Raw genomic sequence first — 14,126 nt, 5'->3', positions numbered from 1 at the left:
TGCTCAGATTTGTCACAAGCCAAGAACTAATTTCTATTCTACGCAGTCCCACAACAGACGCAAACACAGAAGATTTTTACTTCTTCCTGTGTGCAAAGACTTAATGATACATAACTGTGAGGTATGAAATGCTCATTGGCAGCAAAACTTAACTCCAGATATACAGTTCGAGCCTTTTTTTAAGGTGCTGTATTTCTGAAAAGGTGGGAAATGGATCACCAGAGAGTTCACCTCACAAGACTTATCAAAATCCTAACTTGACTGTTAGTGGAAAATAGACAATCACGTTATCCTCCAGCATGAGGAATCACACAGAGCAAAATCTGCAGCAGTTAGAACACAGTAATATGGCTACTCATGCTTGCATAATCATATTAAACATTTTCATTCATTTCTGCTTGTTAAAGTAATATGATGACTTCTTCTAGTTTCAAACATGGCAATGAAAGGAAGCTTTACTTTCCTCAGCCTGCTGTGAAGCTTTAGTGCCAAAGGCAACAGCTTTTTAATCCAAAGCAAGAGTTTCAAGATGAAATACATTTACCAGCACAGGGGAAAAAAAAAAAAAGAAATGAAAAAGGGAAATGGGCCCTTCTCACCTGCCCATGTATAACCATGTGAGTTAAATTAAAAACATACATTGTCAGCTGGAAGCTCATTTGCGTGAAGAACCGTTGGCAGGTTTTGACAGTGTACAGTAGAGCAGGGTTACAGAGCTGTGTGTCTTTCCCTTCCTCTTGGCTGCTCAGTACTACAGAAGTGAGAGCTGAGGAGCAATTTCATTGCAAGACCAAGACAGCTTTTATGAAGGTGAGTCACAGGATTCAAAGGACAGTGTGTAAAGGAGAGTCTGCTTTGGAGTCCATTTATAACACAGAATGGGACAGAACTAGAAGCCTGTGGTTCTCCCTCAGGGATTTGCTACACAATGAGGGAGATGCCAATTTTGAAACTCAGAGATTGAAATGTAGCAATCATGAAAGTGCAGACACCTTCTCCTCCAGTCCACTCAATCCCCTGAAATTTTAATTGACAGAAAAGAGTAACGTCAATTTGTTCCCCACTGCTGCCAGCTTTACATAGAGTATGCAGTTTTGTGTTAGGAGTGCTAAAGAATTAAAAGAAAGTGAACTGAGAATGATCTATGCAGTGTAATTCAGTACAAACAGAAATGAAGAGAGTTTTACCCACTGACATTAAAGCAAGCAGAACTACAGCCTGAATAACAGGGTTTTATGTCTTACTCCCTTACTATCGAAAACAATATTTTAAAAAGCTTGAGCCATAATTATGGATTTTAATTCAGCTGGTCAGCTCAGTCTCACTGGCGACACAACAATATCTGTCTGTATCTCTGCACCACTGTGGCAACACCTATATCTGTCTGTTATGAGAGACTCTTGAGCAAGCAGAACTTACGTTTTCAGAGAATAAAAGGCAGCTGGGCTTTTTTCTCACAAAACACCTCTACATATTACTACTTAGTCAAAGAAACAGGTAGTGTTCACCTTTCTGAAGTTAAACTACCAAGATGAGAAAGGGCTGTTTATCATTTTGGAAAGATTACATTTTCTGATACCTTCAGGGGGCCTTCAGGAATGGGGAGTTAAGCAGAATCCAAGACTGATTGTTCATATAACTTCTGGTGCAAATCCTTCATGTGGTTCTAGTACCTTGTCGTGTCTGCATCTCCTACAGGTTATTGAACTGTTTCTTGCAGATGTCTGGCAACGCCGTGCATAGCTAATCAACTCACTCATGACTGTGCTCCATTCAACTTTAAAAGTTTTTTCCTTTTTTTTCCAGTTTCCCAGAATAATGAAACAAGAGCAAACATTAGCTGCTTATTTTCCTGGAAGTATTTTTAGAAATACACTGAATGAAAATTAACTCATTTTTTTTTCAGTATTTCAGTTAATTGCTCTCCCCTTGCACGTGCCATGCGGACTGCCAATTTGAATTGTGTACTACTGACTACTAGTCATTATCAGTCCAATAAAGCAAGCAGAAGAAACTCATAATTGTAGAGGATATTTGTGAATAGGTAGGAATGCTCAGATTCATTGACAATTATTTAAAGAGGTGATTTACTGATGATCATTTAAGGATGTGAATTGTTTCCCAGTGAAGTTTTTATTTAATTATTTCTCTAAAAATAAATAAATAAATAAATAAATCAGCCTTTGTCTCAAAAGTTATACTGAGCTAGTCTCTGGGAGGTACTGCTAGCTTTTGTAGTTCTTGACTATTTTGTTTAAGACTTAAGTGAACATTTGATTAGAAGCTACAATTTCTGTGAGTAAGGATTGTGCGGAGAAATAGTTGTGCTGAAACCAGTAGTGACTGATGGAAGTAGAACATCTTCTAATAAGTGACCTGAGTTGATTTATTATTATTATTACTTATTTATTTATTTATTTTTAGCAATAGCTTCCTTAAATTTATGTGGGAATAGATTTTTTTTTGTATTGTAGGAAATAGGAATATCTAATCTCTCAGGTCTTTATGCCCTCCCAGGTTTTGGAAAACAAAATTTGCACAATTAGTTTCATATCTATTAAAGGATTTAATATGTCCACATACTGAAAAGTTATGCTAACATATTCACATCTCAAAAACCAATATCTCACCTAGGTTTTGCTCAACAAATTAATAATCTATACATTATTTGCAATGCACTTTGGGAGAGCTACAGATGAGTTTTCGTGTAAGATACAGGTATTATAAATTACTAGCATTGATAATCCTGTTTAAAGAACTTGTTTGTATAATAGGGAGGTGAACAGAGTAAAAACATATTCATTCAGGTCACCAAAATAAGAGCATTTCATTGTTTAGGAACTGGCACATTTACCTATCTCTCTATTAGTTCTTGGGTAAACTTCTCTTTCCATCCCTTCTGTCACGTCATCTTTTTTACATAGTAAAGTACACCAAGATCAAAGCTGATAGCTGGAAGCCATTCTTTTCATAATGATGTGCAGAATAACTGCAAAATAACTTCGAATTTCTATGGACAGAACAGCAACATATCCTTACACTTATCCTCTTCTATAATTTTCCTTTCCCCACCATTTCTCACATCTTCCTCACAACATGATAAGATGTTTGTATAAATTGCCAACATGAATTTGGAGTGGATGGAGAATATTATTCTCAGACATGCAAAATACTCTGGAGATGTTCAGAACAGTTTAGCATAAGCATAGCACTTACATTAGTAAGAAAAAGGCTAAGTTATGTCTTGCAGCTGCCACTATTAGTTGACTACTTGTGCAATTAATTACTTTCCAGAAAATTCAAGCCAGCGTTTGTGACAGGAATATTTATTGTTAATCACTCAGTAAGAAAGCAGCCATCCACAACTGACCTACACACTAACATCTAGTCTCCAAAACGCCTGGCTTTTTTTGTTGTTGTTGTTGTTGTTTGTTTGTTTGTTTGTTTGTTTGTTTTTGTAATGTTGTGTCAAAGAAAGCAAAACTGAACAAGCTAAATTCAAGAACATATACTATAGCAAGCAGACAAAAGAAAACAGTGTTTTTGTATCTTCATGGAATAACACTCTTTCTCCCTTTCAATTTTTAGAAACATTAAAATCAGTACACCAACATGTGCTTAACTGTGAGGCTACTTGTATCTGCCTTTTCTTGCCTAATGCTTTTCTCCCCTCTTATGTTCTTGTTATCTATGTGCTTAACTCAGATGAGTAAGATTGTACATGTAAATAGACACTTAATGGATCTGGGGTCTCAGATTTCAGATGTTCATAGGCAAAATACAGGAATTAGATATGTGACAATGAGAGAATAAGACACTGTTGCTTCAGTCTAGAGGGATCAGACCATGGTTTCATTTCAGGGGGGTTTACAGCAGACAAGAGAAGGCAGCAGTATTTTTTACAGCTAGTCTAAAAAGCTGATTCAAACTAACATGGATTTGGATCAACAAACCTAAACTAAAAATGCTTGGTATTTTTATTATCTTTTCTATCCATAAGTGAAAATCACACGTAAACAGCAAATAAGTGGAATGTGCTGTCACAGGTCAAGGACCACCGCCTAGATCAACTTCAAGGACTTGTATCTTCAGTTGATGAACAGTACCCTCAAAATGAGGTCTATGACAGCTCCATGTTTGCTCTGACTTTAAAACACATGGCATCAGTGTTTTCATATCTCAGCTAAACAAAAAGCTTGCTCTGAGAGCTGAGATAAACTGGAGGTCAAATCCCAGAATACCCACCATTTGCTTTACAGTTCCTGCTTAGACCCACCCTTAGCTGGAAAATCCATACACATCTCTCTGTTGGAAGAGACATTCAAAGTACAACCACATTGATATTTGGAGTTAATCTTGGAGACAGCTCCAGTGAAATGACTTACCCCTTTTTTATCAGATCTGAGGTAGATGGTGGGATTAAGGTGTAAGATTAAGGTTTATCCTACCCATCAAAGCAAGTACTGATAAACATGGTGCTTTTCATCTCCTCAATGTACATTACACCTCCTTCCTAAAAGAGTAGGGTATCTGAGGAACCATTGAATAGAAGCCAGAAGTGCTTGCCCTGACATGTGTAGCTTTTGGTTCCTGCAAGGGGTCAAAACAACCACAATATTTCTGAAGCTGTGGAGGCTAAATGAGAGGCAGTGTACTAAAGTATGAACTAAAAACTGCAGCTGAATATGAGATTAGACTCACAGGTTTTGTGGTCAGACACAAAGGAAGGACTATATCACACACTGATCTGTGAACAACAGAACCCTATTTCGCCAAGTGACAGTGGTGCTAGCTATATTACAATCTGCCTGCAGTTCTTAGAACATCACTCATTTCACTCATTTTACAGATTCCAAAGGAAACAGTAAAGCCCAGATCTGAGTCTTCAATAGAAACAGTCAAAAATCTCAAGAATATTTCCCCCATTGAACAGGAAATCACAAGTACTATGAATGTCTTGTTTTAATCTGTCCTGAATTCCTCACAGTAAAAGTGAATTAGGTTGGATATTTTCTTTTTGGTCAGCTATCCATGAGTGTGAGTGGCTGATCAGAAGGTCTTCATGGAAGGCTATACTAAATCTGCCAAGAGCAGAAACAATTCAAGATCAGGATTTAAGCTTAGGAAGACTGTACATGCGTATTGGCATCACATCAGTTAAAATACACTGTGTTTTAAAAACAATGATCTATTGCAATGGCACACAGACAGTAATCTTGTTATTGTGGTGAAAGAAACAGTACATACCAATACAAGTCAAAAAATCTGAATCTTGTCCCAGTCTCCAGACATATTCAGATTTGGGATTAAAGTTTGGGCCATCTGTAAACTCCAGCTCTAAAATTGTGGTGTAGTTGTTTATTCTAATCAAAAATTTTATATTTTTTCTTAATAAATAAATAAATTTTCAAGAAAGAATAACTATTTCTACTTTAGTACATTGTAAAAATGGAAGCTTACAGAAGTTTTAATATCTTGAAATATTGAACATGTTTTTATTGGGACAGGACAGGCTAATTGACTCAGAAACCTACGTAGTTGTTTACTCCTCCTTCTAAAATTGTGTCTTTTCATACTGCTTACCTTTTTTTTTTTTTTTTTCCCACTTTTTAACAATGGACTTGCACAAACTAAAATACTGCACTAAGAATATCTGAGATTCATTAATTACACTATCTGAAATGAGGCAGAGAATTTTACATTGCTGATCTAAGGGAAAAAAAAAAAAAAAAAAAAAGCTAAGTGTTTATGCAATGAACTCTGAAATTCCCAGTGAATGTGGAAATTAGTTCACAGTTACTCATTAGTTTACACTTCCATCTTGATGACATCTGAAAAATTCAATTTTAGTAGCTTAGACATGAAAATAATTGAAAATTTTCTTATTTTCACCAATTTCCCATTGGAGTTCAAGAGTCTGTCTTGATTAGAAATCTGTGAAGTGATGGCAAGGAGAAGATAAAACCAATATTGTTTAGTGCAATAGTGTGTTTGGTAGCTGCTTTGCAACTTTATAGTATTTTTTTTTTCCTTTATTTTCTGAATTTTACAGAAAAAAAATAGTCAAAAGCATTTTCAGCAATGCTTTTGATTTCTTTGGTCATGATTTCAGTGGAAGAAATACAACATCCAAAAGAAAGTACTAACACAAGATCAGAAAGATGTGCATCTTTACAAAATAAAAGCAAAGCTGTTTTCCTGAATGGGAAAAGTCTAACGCTTCTTCAAGGAATGACAAGGATAAATGCCTAGAGACAGTGTTATATATTTATACTGAGTATACCAAGGAAGAATATTTAATAACAGAGATAGAAATAGTCATTCTCTTTGTGATACTTTCTCTTTGTGTTTCTCTTTGTGACTGCACAACCTCTCTTCTGTTGCCTGATATGCAAACCTCAAATACACACACACACAAAAACTATACACACCAGACAGAAAGGAAATAAGGGAACCCCTAGATTGGCCATCTGTGACAACAACCAAATGTGACAAAGGAGAAGAAAAATTACAAACTCTGAAAAATAGTCAGATAGTTAATTTTAATCACATTTCTTGCAAGAGAATTTTCTAAGATTCAGACCAAGTGAGCACTAAAACATGTTTTGAAATTTAGCATCCACACAACCCAAAATTGTCACAGGTCAAGTTGTCTACACTCTTCACTGTGGCAAGATACATTTCCAACAGAATTCCCCAGGCAGTCTACTGATTTTACTTTAAACTTCTGTAAATCCAGATGACTCCATGAGGAACTATGTTAATGGAATCACTCTGGCATAAACCTGCAGTAACTCAGAGGAGGCTCAGACTCAGGAGATGAAAGGTTATGTGTGAAAAACACTGGGTAATGGGCAGCAGTATTCATATGGCAGTATAAAGATTTTGTAAATTCACTGTAAAGAGTTTGTATCAAAGCTCACCAATCTATAGTTGAGAGAATCTTTGCTGTTGCTGATAAGCATACTTTTAACATCCAAATAATTAATATTCAGGTCTTATTTCTGAAATAATAGTATGTTTATTATTTTATCAGTGCTTAACAAAGTCCAGCAATTACAGGCTTCATTAAACAACATGCAGACAATCAAAACAAGTTAAGTAAATGATGGAAGAAGTAAAAGAAAAATATTTGATAATAAAATACCACATTTTCACAGTAATTTTACGACCACACACTTATGTAAAATTGTTGATAGCAGTATTATAATAAGATATTTATGTCCTTTGCTCTTAAAAAATAGCAATCTTTCTATCTGGCTACTGCTCAGTATGAAGCACACCAACAAAATATGTATAAATCTATTAGCAAGCAGGCACAGAAAGGTATCTCTTCTCCGTCTTGAGACTTTGTGTGCCTTATTAAAGGATAATTTGTTTCTATCCTGGGACCCTGAATGCTATATTTATTATTCAGAGTATTCATTTATGTTCTTAATTTCTTTAAATCAATTTTTACAATGCTAGCAAACCCTGAACTTTCACTATATCCTATGAAATGACTGTCCTTAAGGATTTGAAATCTCATTAATATTACATAATAATAATTTTTACTATATGTTCTAGGAAGTGATTTCTTAAGGATTTTAGAACATATATTAGAAGTAGGCCAGAAATTTAGTTTATCTTAAATATATCAGACTTGATCATCCGTGTTTTGCCTCTAATGACGGAGAATGACTTCCTTGAGTAGTGTGCTTTATATCCCAATTAGCTTATTTGTCATTGCCAAGGCAACTCTAATATTAGCAACATCCAAATCACTGAATTTACCATCTTTGTTATTTTGTTAATCCTGAAACATTCTCAAAAAGACACTCAGGGTCAAGTTATGTCAAAACAACATCTAAGGAAAGAAGCTCTTGTACATCACAGCTCCATTTATATGCTCAAGAGATTCCTGAAGGTCAACTGCAAGGCTCTGACAAACAAGCACTCTTGAGATACCAAGACTGTAAGGAGGCTGTACGAGTTGTCTTAAAACTGTACATTAATATACTTTTAGTGCTTTATGACTTCTTCTAGCCATACTTCTCAGGAGACAGAATCTCTCTAGCTAGATATTAAAACAGACAGTGTGAACCCGCTCGCATTTCTACACCAGTGTCCTGCAGAGAGCCATAAAGTAGACCTAGTGATCATATTTGGGCAAATATCAATATTATAAAAGTACATAGGTGATAACCTAGGACAAAGTAGTGGATTAAATCCTGCTTCCAGTGAGGATTCTGGGAAACATCCCTTTTACTTTACGGACAACAAAGTTTGGCCAAATCTGAGGGTGACTGAAAACTGCACCCTGAATGTCTGTAAATGCTCTGAACATCTCTAATTTTCAATTAGAGTGATCACTTTTTACAATAAACTGTTTGAAAATTAATATATTTTCTGTTTATCTGCCCTCATCTAATACAAGAGGGTTTAATCTTTCTCCTCAGAGGTGATAACTTCATTAACTTCATACTTAACCTTTCAAGCAGCTGAGGAAACACTATGAAATACAGCAAGAATTCTGAGATTCGGGAAAGAGAAAGAAGTACAGACTAGACAACAAGTGACCAGCAATACTTAATTCTACACATCTTCGTTTAAGGATCAAAAATTTAAACAAACAAACAAACAAAACCTGTGAGAAATACACAGAAAAACCTAAATTCATACACATACACACAAATCTTGCCAAAATAAATAAATAAGACCAAACCTGACACTGTATTTTGAGAAATAAAAAGGACACAGGAAAACAGGATCTTGTTCTTTACCACAAAGATGAAAGGAGAGCTGACTTCAACATTTATTAAAAAAAAAAAAAAAAAAAAGACGGGATTTAGTAGCCACAAAATATCAGGGCTTACTAGCTAGGTACATACTTACTAGATAGACACACTCCTATATTTTCCCCATGGCTTTTGTCTGGTTTTCCAGACACCTGTCTGTCACCTCAAACCACCCAATGTCACCCATAGAATATTTTTTCTCTTCATTCCAGTTCTGATATTTGGCTGTTATCACTTACATGATATTCATACCAGGGGAAGTATGATATTCCCCTGATGGATTTCCATATTGCAATAAATCAAAATGCATTTGCATTATCAAAATTCAAACAAGATTGTTCACCTAGCCCAAAAGACCTCCTCCTCCCCCCTTATTTTTGTTTTTCAGGAGACTGAGGTTGCTGGGTCCAGCATAATGATGTATTGCAAGGTGTTCCACAAGCAGAGCTTTTCTGATTAATATATTGTGTGCAACAGTACACAGCAAGTAAGTCACCTTGGGTCTGCCTTCATTGGGGTTATTAACTGTGTCAGAATATGTTAGCCAAAATGATTGTAATTTCTCCTATGGATTGGATATAGCTGCATGTTCTGATCTGACTGGGTAGAGATTTAAAAGTTGCCTCCTTAAGGCTTCAAAAGGCAAATGAATTCACATGTGAGCTTTACAGCAAATTTATCCTTCTTCCTAAGCATCCTGTGATTCAGAGCCTCCTTTCTATTTGTTTTCTCCTTGCGGATTGGGTAAGAAACTTCAACAGCCAGTTGCTCCAAGGGGTCTTCAAAATAAGAGCATCCTCAGAAATTACCCTGCATACATGTGCTCTGTTCTCTGATGACAGACCAGCTCCAAAAAAGGCCTTGGTTCAAGCTGTCAATCCAATACCGCCAAATCTTTGTTAATTTTAAGTAGCTTGCAGTGGAAATCTGACATTCAGCTGGAATAATCTGGATTTCCCCCCTTCTCAATAGTGTGAACTACATTGTTACATGAGACCTGAATGAACTTTATTAAGAAAAGGAACATTTGTGTGTGTATGTTTTTGTTTTTTGTTTTGTTTTTCCTTCCCATGGGGAATCCCATAATTTCAACTTATTTTTTCCACATTCAACAAAGAAATGGGAAAGAAAAATAGAAATTGCCCTGCAGAGCAAGATTAGGAAATATATTTTGTTGAGGTTGATCTACATGTAATAAAAATAACACATTAGAATTCTAAAAAATATTTAAGATGAAAGCATTTTCTCTCCTGACCTCTTCTTGCGAGATGAATAGGGCATGCTTTGAACAAATAGTGATAGTGTTAGGAAAGGAACCTGCTTAGTTTTTACTCCAAATTTGAAAATTATTATAATAACCTCTACTTTAGTTTCAGAGGTTTTCAATGAACAAGGAAACCAACTCATACGAACACCACTCATCATCTCTAATCATGACCTTGTTACCACTTTTAGGCTGTTTGATTTTCTGGAGTTGCAAGCCAGAGACTTCCAGACAATCCAGATTCTGGATGTGTATAAGATATATCAATTCAGCAGAAATTAGGGTTTTTGATAAAGTAAGAACTAATATATATATATATATCATTATGAAAGATGCTTTTAATAAAATACAGAAGGACTTTCTTTTACCCTCTTTGTGAGATTTCAGAATAGTCACAGCATGATCTATGTTATTCTTTAGATAACAGGAAGGACCACATGACAAGAGCAGCTTCCTGGACTGAACCGAAAGTCTGTGTTTTTTTTTTGGTTGTTGTTGGTGTGTGTTTTGTTTGTTTGTTTGTTTTTGTTTTCCTTCCACAGAGTTGTATAGTAGCCACTTCCACAAAGTAGCTACTTCCTAGTAGTAGATGGAGAAAAGCAATCCATGTATGAAGCCAGGACTCCCTGTACACCTCACCTCACTCCTAACAATCTGTAGCTGAAAGGCTTCCTGCACTGGGGGCTTTTCTTGGACCCTTCCTTTGCACCAAGATTCAGCAGTTCAGTGAAAGCCCTGATGAACGACAAGGTTTTCTGAGCCCCGGCTCTAGATTATCTATAAGATAATGAGAAATAGATTCTGAAACAGTCTCCTATGAGATTTGTTTGATTTAGATTCCAGAAAGGTGTCTCAGACTGCTCTTACTGCCAACCTCATGGTGTACTTCTCCAGTGCAAGACCACATTCTGAAGCTGTAACACACCTAAACCGCAAACCAATCTCTTTGGCTGAAAAACAATTCTTAGACATCTAACCTGTAACTTCTCTCAGAGAATTTTAGAAAGGTTTTCAATTAATCAATTAAATAAATCAATTCATTTCAAAAATTTGTGACAAGGTTTAATTCTGCACTAACCTCAGATTTTCTCCCGTAGACTGGTTTAGTCTCAGAGCCATTCATAATGGATCAGATCTCTCTAGGTCTCTCTTCCTTCCATAAAATTTAAAAAGGGAACATGCCATTGCATTTGAAGCAGTCATACAGATACAGTTATGAAGCTTACTCAGTAATCATGAGGTCAAGGCTACAGTGAAGAGCATAAAAGAGGTATAAAATAACAAAATAACTCAAATTAGCCTGTTAGAACTGCTTATCTTCAGGGGGGAAAAAAAACGCGTGAAAGAGAGAGAGTTGCTAACTATTCTTTCTGCAATATAACCAAAAAGACTTAGAAATGAGCAGTCCTAAAGTTTTTCAAGCCCATCTCTTTTTATTTTCTCAGGAACTAACAGCTAATAAGCCAGCAAGAACTTCACCAGCTAATGAGCGTTAGTGACAACAAAGGACCCTCAAGCAATCATTTCCTAGGTCTGTTTCTTACCTTTCTGATGCAACTTCCCAGCCACAACCTCCCTCCTTGCACAGAACTGATGCTTGTCCTCTACTCGTTATCATTGTCACGTAACTAAATTTTACTCTCAGTTCTCGAGGTGTTCAAAAATAACAGGTAAAAGACCAAATTTGCCTTGCAATGGGACACACCTGCTTTCTTGTGCATTTGTATACACCTTGTACATCTAAATCTTGTCACAATCATACTAATTCTGAGAAATAATTTATATCTGCCTAGTCAGAAGGAACTTGGACTTTAAGAGGTGACATAAGATCTATTATACAAGTAATATATGGAAACAGCAGAGATATAGTTTGTGCCAGACTGTGAAACAACAGTAATAACTATGGCGATTTTCTTTTACATGTAGGTTCTGATTTTAGCTTTTGTCTAACCAAGCACTTAACAAACAACAGATGAAGTAAGGAAGGTAAACAACTGAAAACTGACATGACACTAAAGAATACTCCAGAAGAGTACCTCAGATGGCAGTCTGGCTTTTATGGCCAACTTCAGCTGAAAAGCATAAACTCTGCATTGCCAGAAGAGAGGCAGCATTATGGGTTAGTCCGACAGGTGGGACTGTGGAGAGAATCAGAAAGGTGAAAGTGCTAGAACTCATGGGTTGAGATAAAGAGAGTTCACTGTGGAAAGCAAAAGCCATGCACAAAAGCAAAGCAAAACAAGGAATTTGTTCACTACTTTTCATCAGCAGTCAGGTGTCCAGCAACATCCAGAAAAACAGGGCACATCACATACATGTACATGTATAATGATCTCTTGGGAAGACAAACACCATCACTTTGAACATCCCCTTATCCTCCTTCTTTCCCCTGGTTTTATTGCTAAGCATGATGTCACGTGGTGTGGGACATCCCTTTGGTCAGTCTGGGCCACATGTCCTGGCTGCATCCCTCCCCAAATCCTGGTGCACCCCCAGCGCCCTCACTGGCAGGACAGCATGAGGAGCTGAAAAGTCCTTGGCTCTGTGTAAGCACTGCTCAGTAAAAACTAAAACATCGGCATGTTATCACCACTAATTTCATCAAAAATTCAAAACACAGGACAATACTAGCTACTAGGAAAAAAATTAACTCAGTCCCAAGTGATACCAGGGCAGGCATCACCAAAGGGAAACTGCTTAATCAAGATACAAGTGAGGGCTTGGTCATGCGATGAAGAGAATTAGTTAATCAACAAGGTGACTGTGACTTTAAATTTTCCAAATCTTAATCTCTTAAGTAAATTCTCTGCTTTGGTAGATAAGATGAATTTGGCAAGTTTTAAAGCCAGATAGGATCAGAGCTTAAACTAAAAATTAGGAATCACAAAAAATATTGCTAAACCAGTTTCATAAAACTGCAGGGAGTTTCCTCAAGTCAAATAGGTAATACCAAAACTTTGGGTTTCTGTTCACAAAAAGAAATTCAGGATGCCTTGATTTCTTGGTCTGCAGAGTTATAAACTGAGCTCCTCCCTCAATTTCCTGTGAAGAGCCCATTAGAGAGAATGTCCTTTCATCTAGGGGAAAGGCTGTTCTTCATGAATCTTTTTCTTTTTTTGGAAGATACTAAATCTCATGATATGTAAATACTGCTATATGATTCTCACAGCATCCTAGAAAATGCATTACAGAGAAACATTTGTTTAGTTGCACCAATGAAACAACAAAAATATTTTATAAAGTTCAATAATTATATATATTACTGGAGAGCATCAGCAGCTTTATCAAATTGATTAATGTTGATTGAGGTTTCAAAGAGTAAAAGATATTTACAGTACTGAGTCAGGTTAATCTACAGAATACCCCTAGATTACATTCCAGTCTATTTTCAGATTTATCTTATTGTTTCCTCTTCTTTGTAATCAAAACAAATTTCATAAGCATCTGTAGATAATGACCTGTATCTTTCTGTTGCTCTTCCCCGTCTTCGGTCAGATAAGCCTCATAAGTGTTATTTATGATATTCTGTGCTGTTATTTTATGGCCTTTTGCATTTTATTGTTGTATGTGACAGGATAATTATATATAATTGATAGTTAGTTTCATATTGCGCAGAAAGAGCTTGATAGGCAACTCATATCCCAAACCATTTGTATTTGTCAGGGTATATATTTTTAGCCGTCTCAACCAGGTACTCTTTTGAAAGACACAGTGCATGTCTCTTCAAATCTGTTCTTTAATTGATTTATCATGGACATAATTTTTTAACAAAGGAAATATCACATATGGCAAAGCAGATTAATTTCGTCAGATATTATTTTCTACTGTAGCATGAAGGAAAAAGGCATGAGATATCCATCTCCCTATATATCCCTATATGTAGAAAGAAATACTGTGACCTTGGGACCCAGTATTTTCTGCATAAAAATGTTGACAGCACAATGCATACATTTCTTCGAGAAGTTTGATTTAGAGCTAGGATCAAACTACGGGCATTTAAACTACAGGTTTCATGCCTTCAGTGGGGATCCCAAGACGAGTTCCTGACATACTGCTGAACTCTTCTTAAAACTAATATGAAAATA

The 14,126-nt window shown here is 36.1% G+C and overlaps 1 long non-coding RNA gene across 1 annotated transcript; it reads left to right on the top strand.

Moving 5' to 3' along the window:
- Positions 1 to 697: 697 nt before the first annotated feature.
- Positions 698 to 12,283, top strand: LOC137850182 (uncharacterized). Its single transcript, XR_011092335.1, has 2 exons — positions 698 to 810; positions 9,166 to 12,283. It is a non-coding gene; the product is annotated as an uncharacterized lncRNA (long non-coding RNA).
- The last annotated feature ends 1,843 nt before the right edge of the window (positions 12,284 to 14,126 follow it).

The sequence above is a fragment of the Anas acuta genome, chromosome 1 (assembly GCF_963932015.1).
Source record: "Anas acuta chromosome 1, bAnaAcu1.1, whole genome shotgun sequence".
Lineage (NCBI taxonomy): Eukaryota > Metazoa > Chordata > Aves > Anseriformes > Anatidae > Anas > Anas acuta.
The sequence above is the reverse complement of the archived record's forward strand: the minus strand, read 5'-3'. Positions and strand labels throughout refer to the sequence as shown.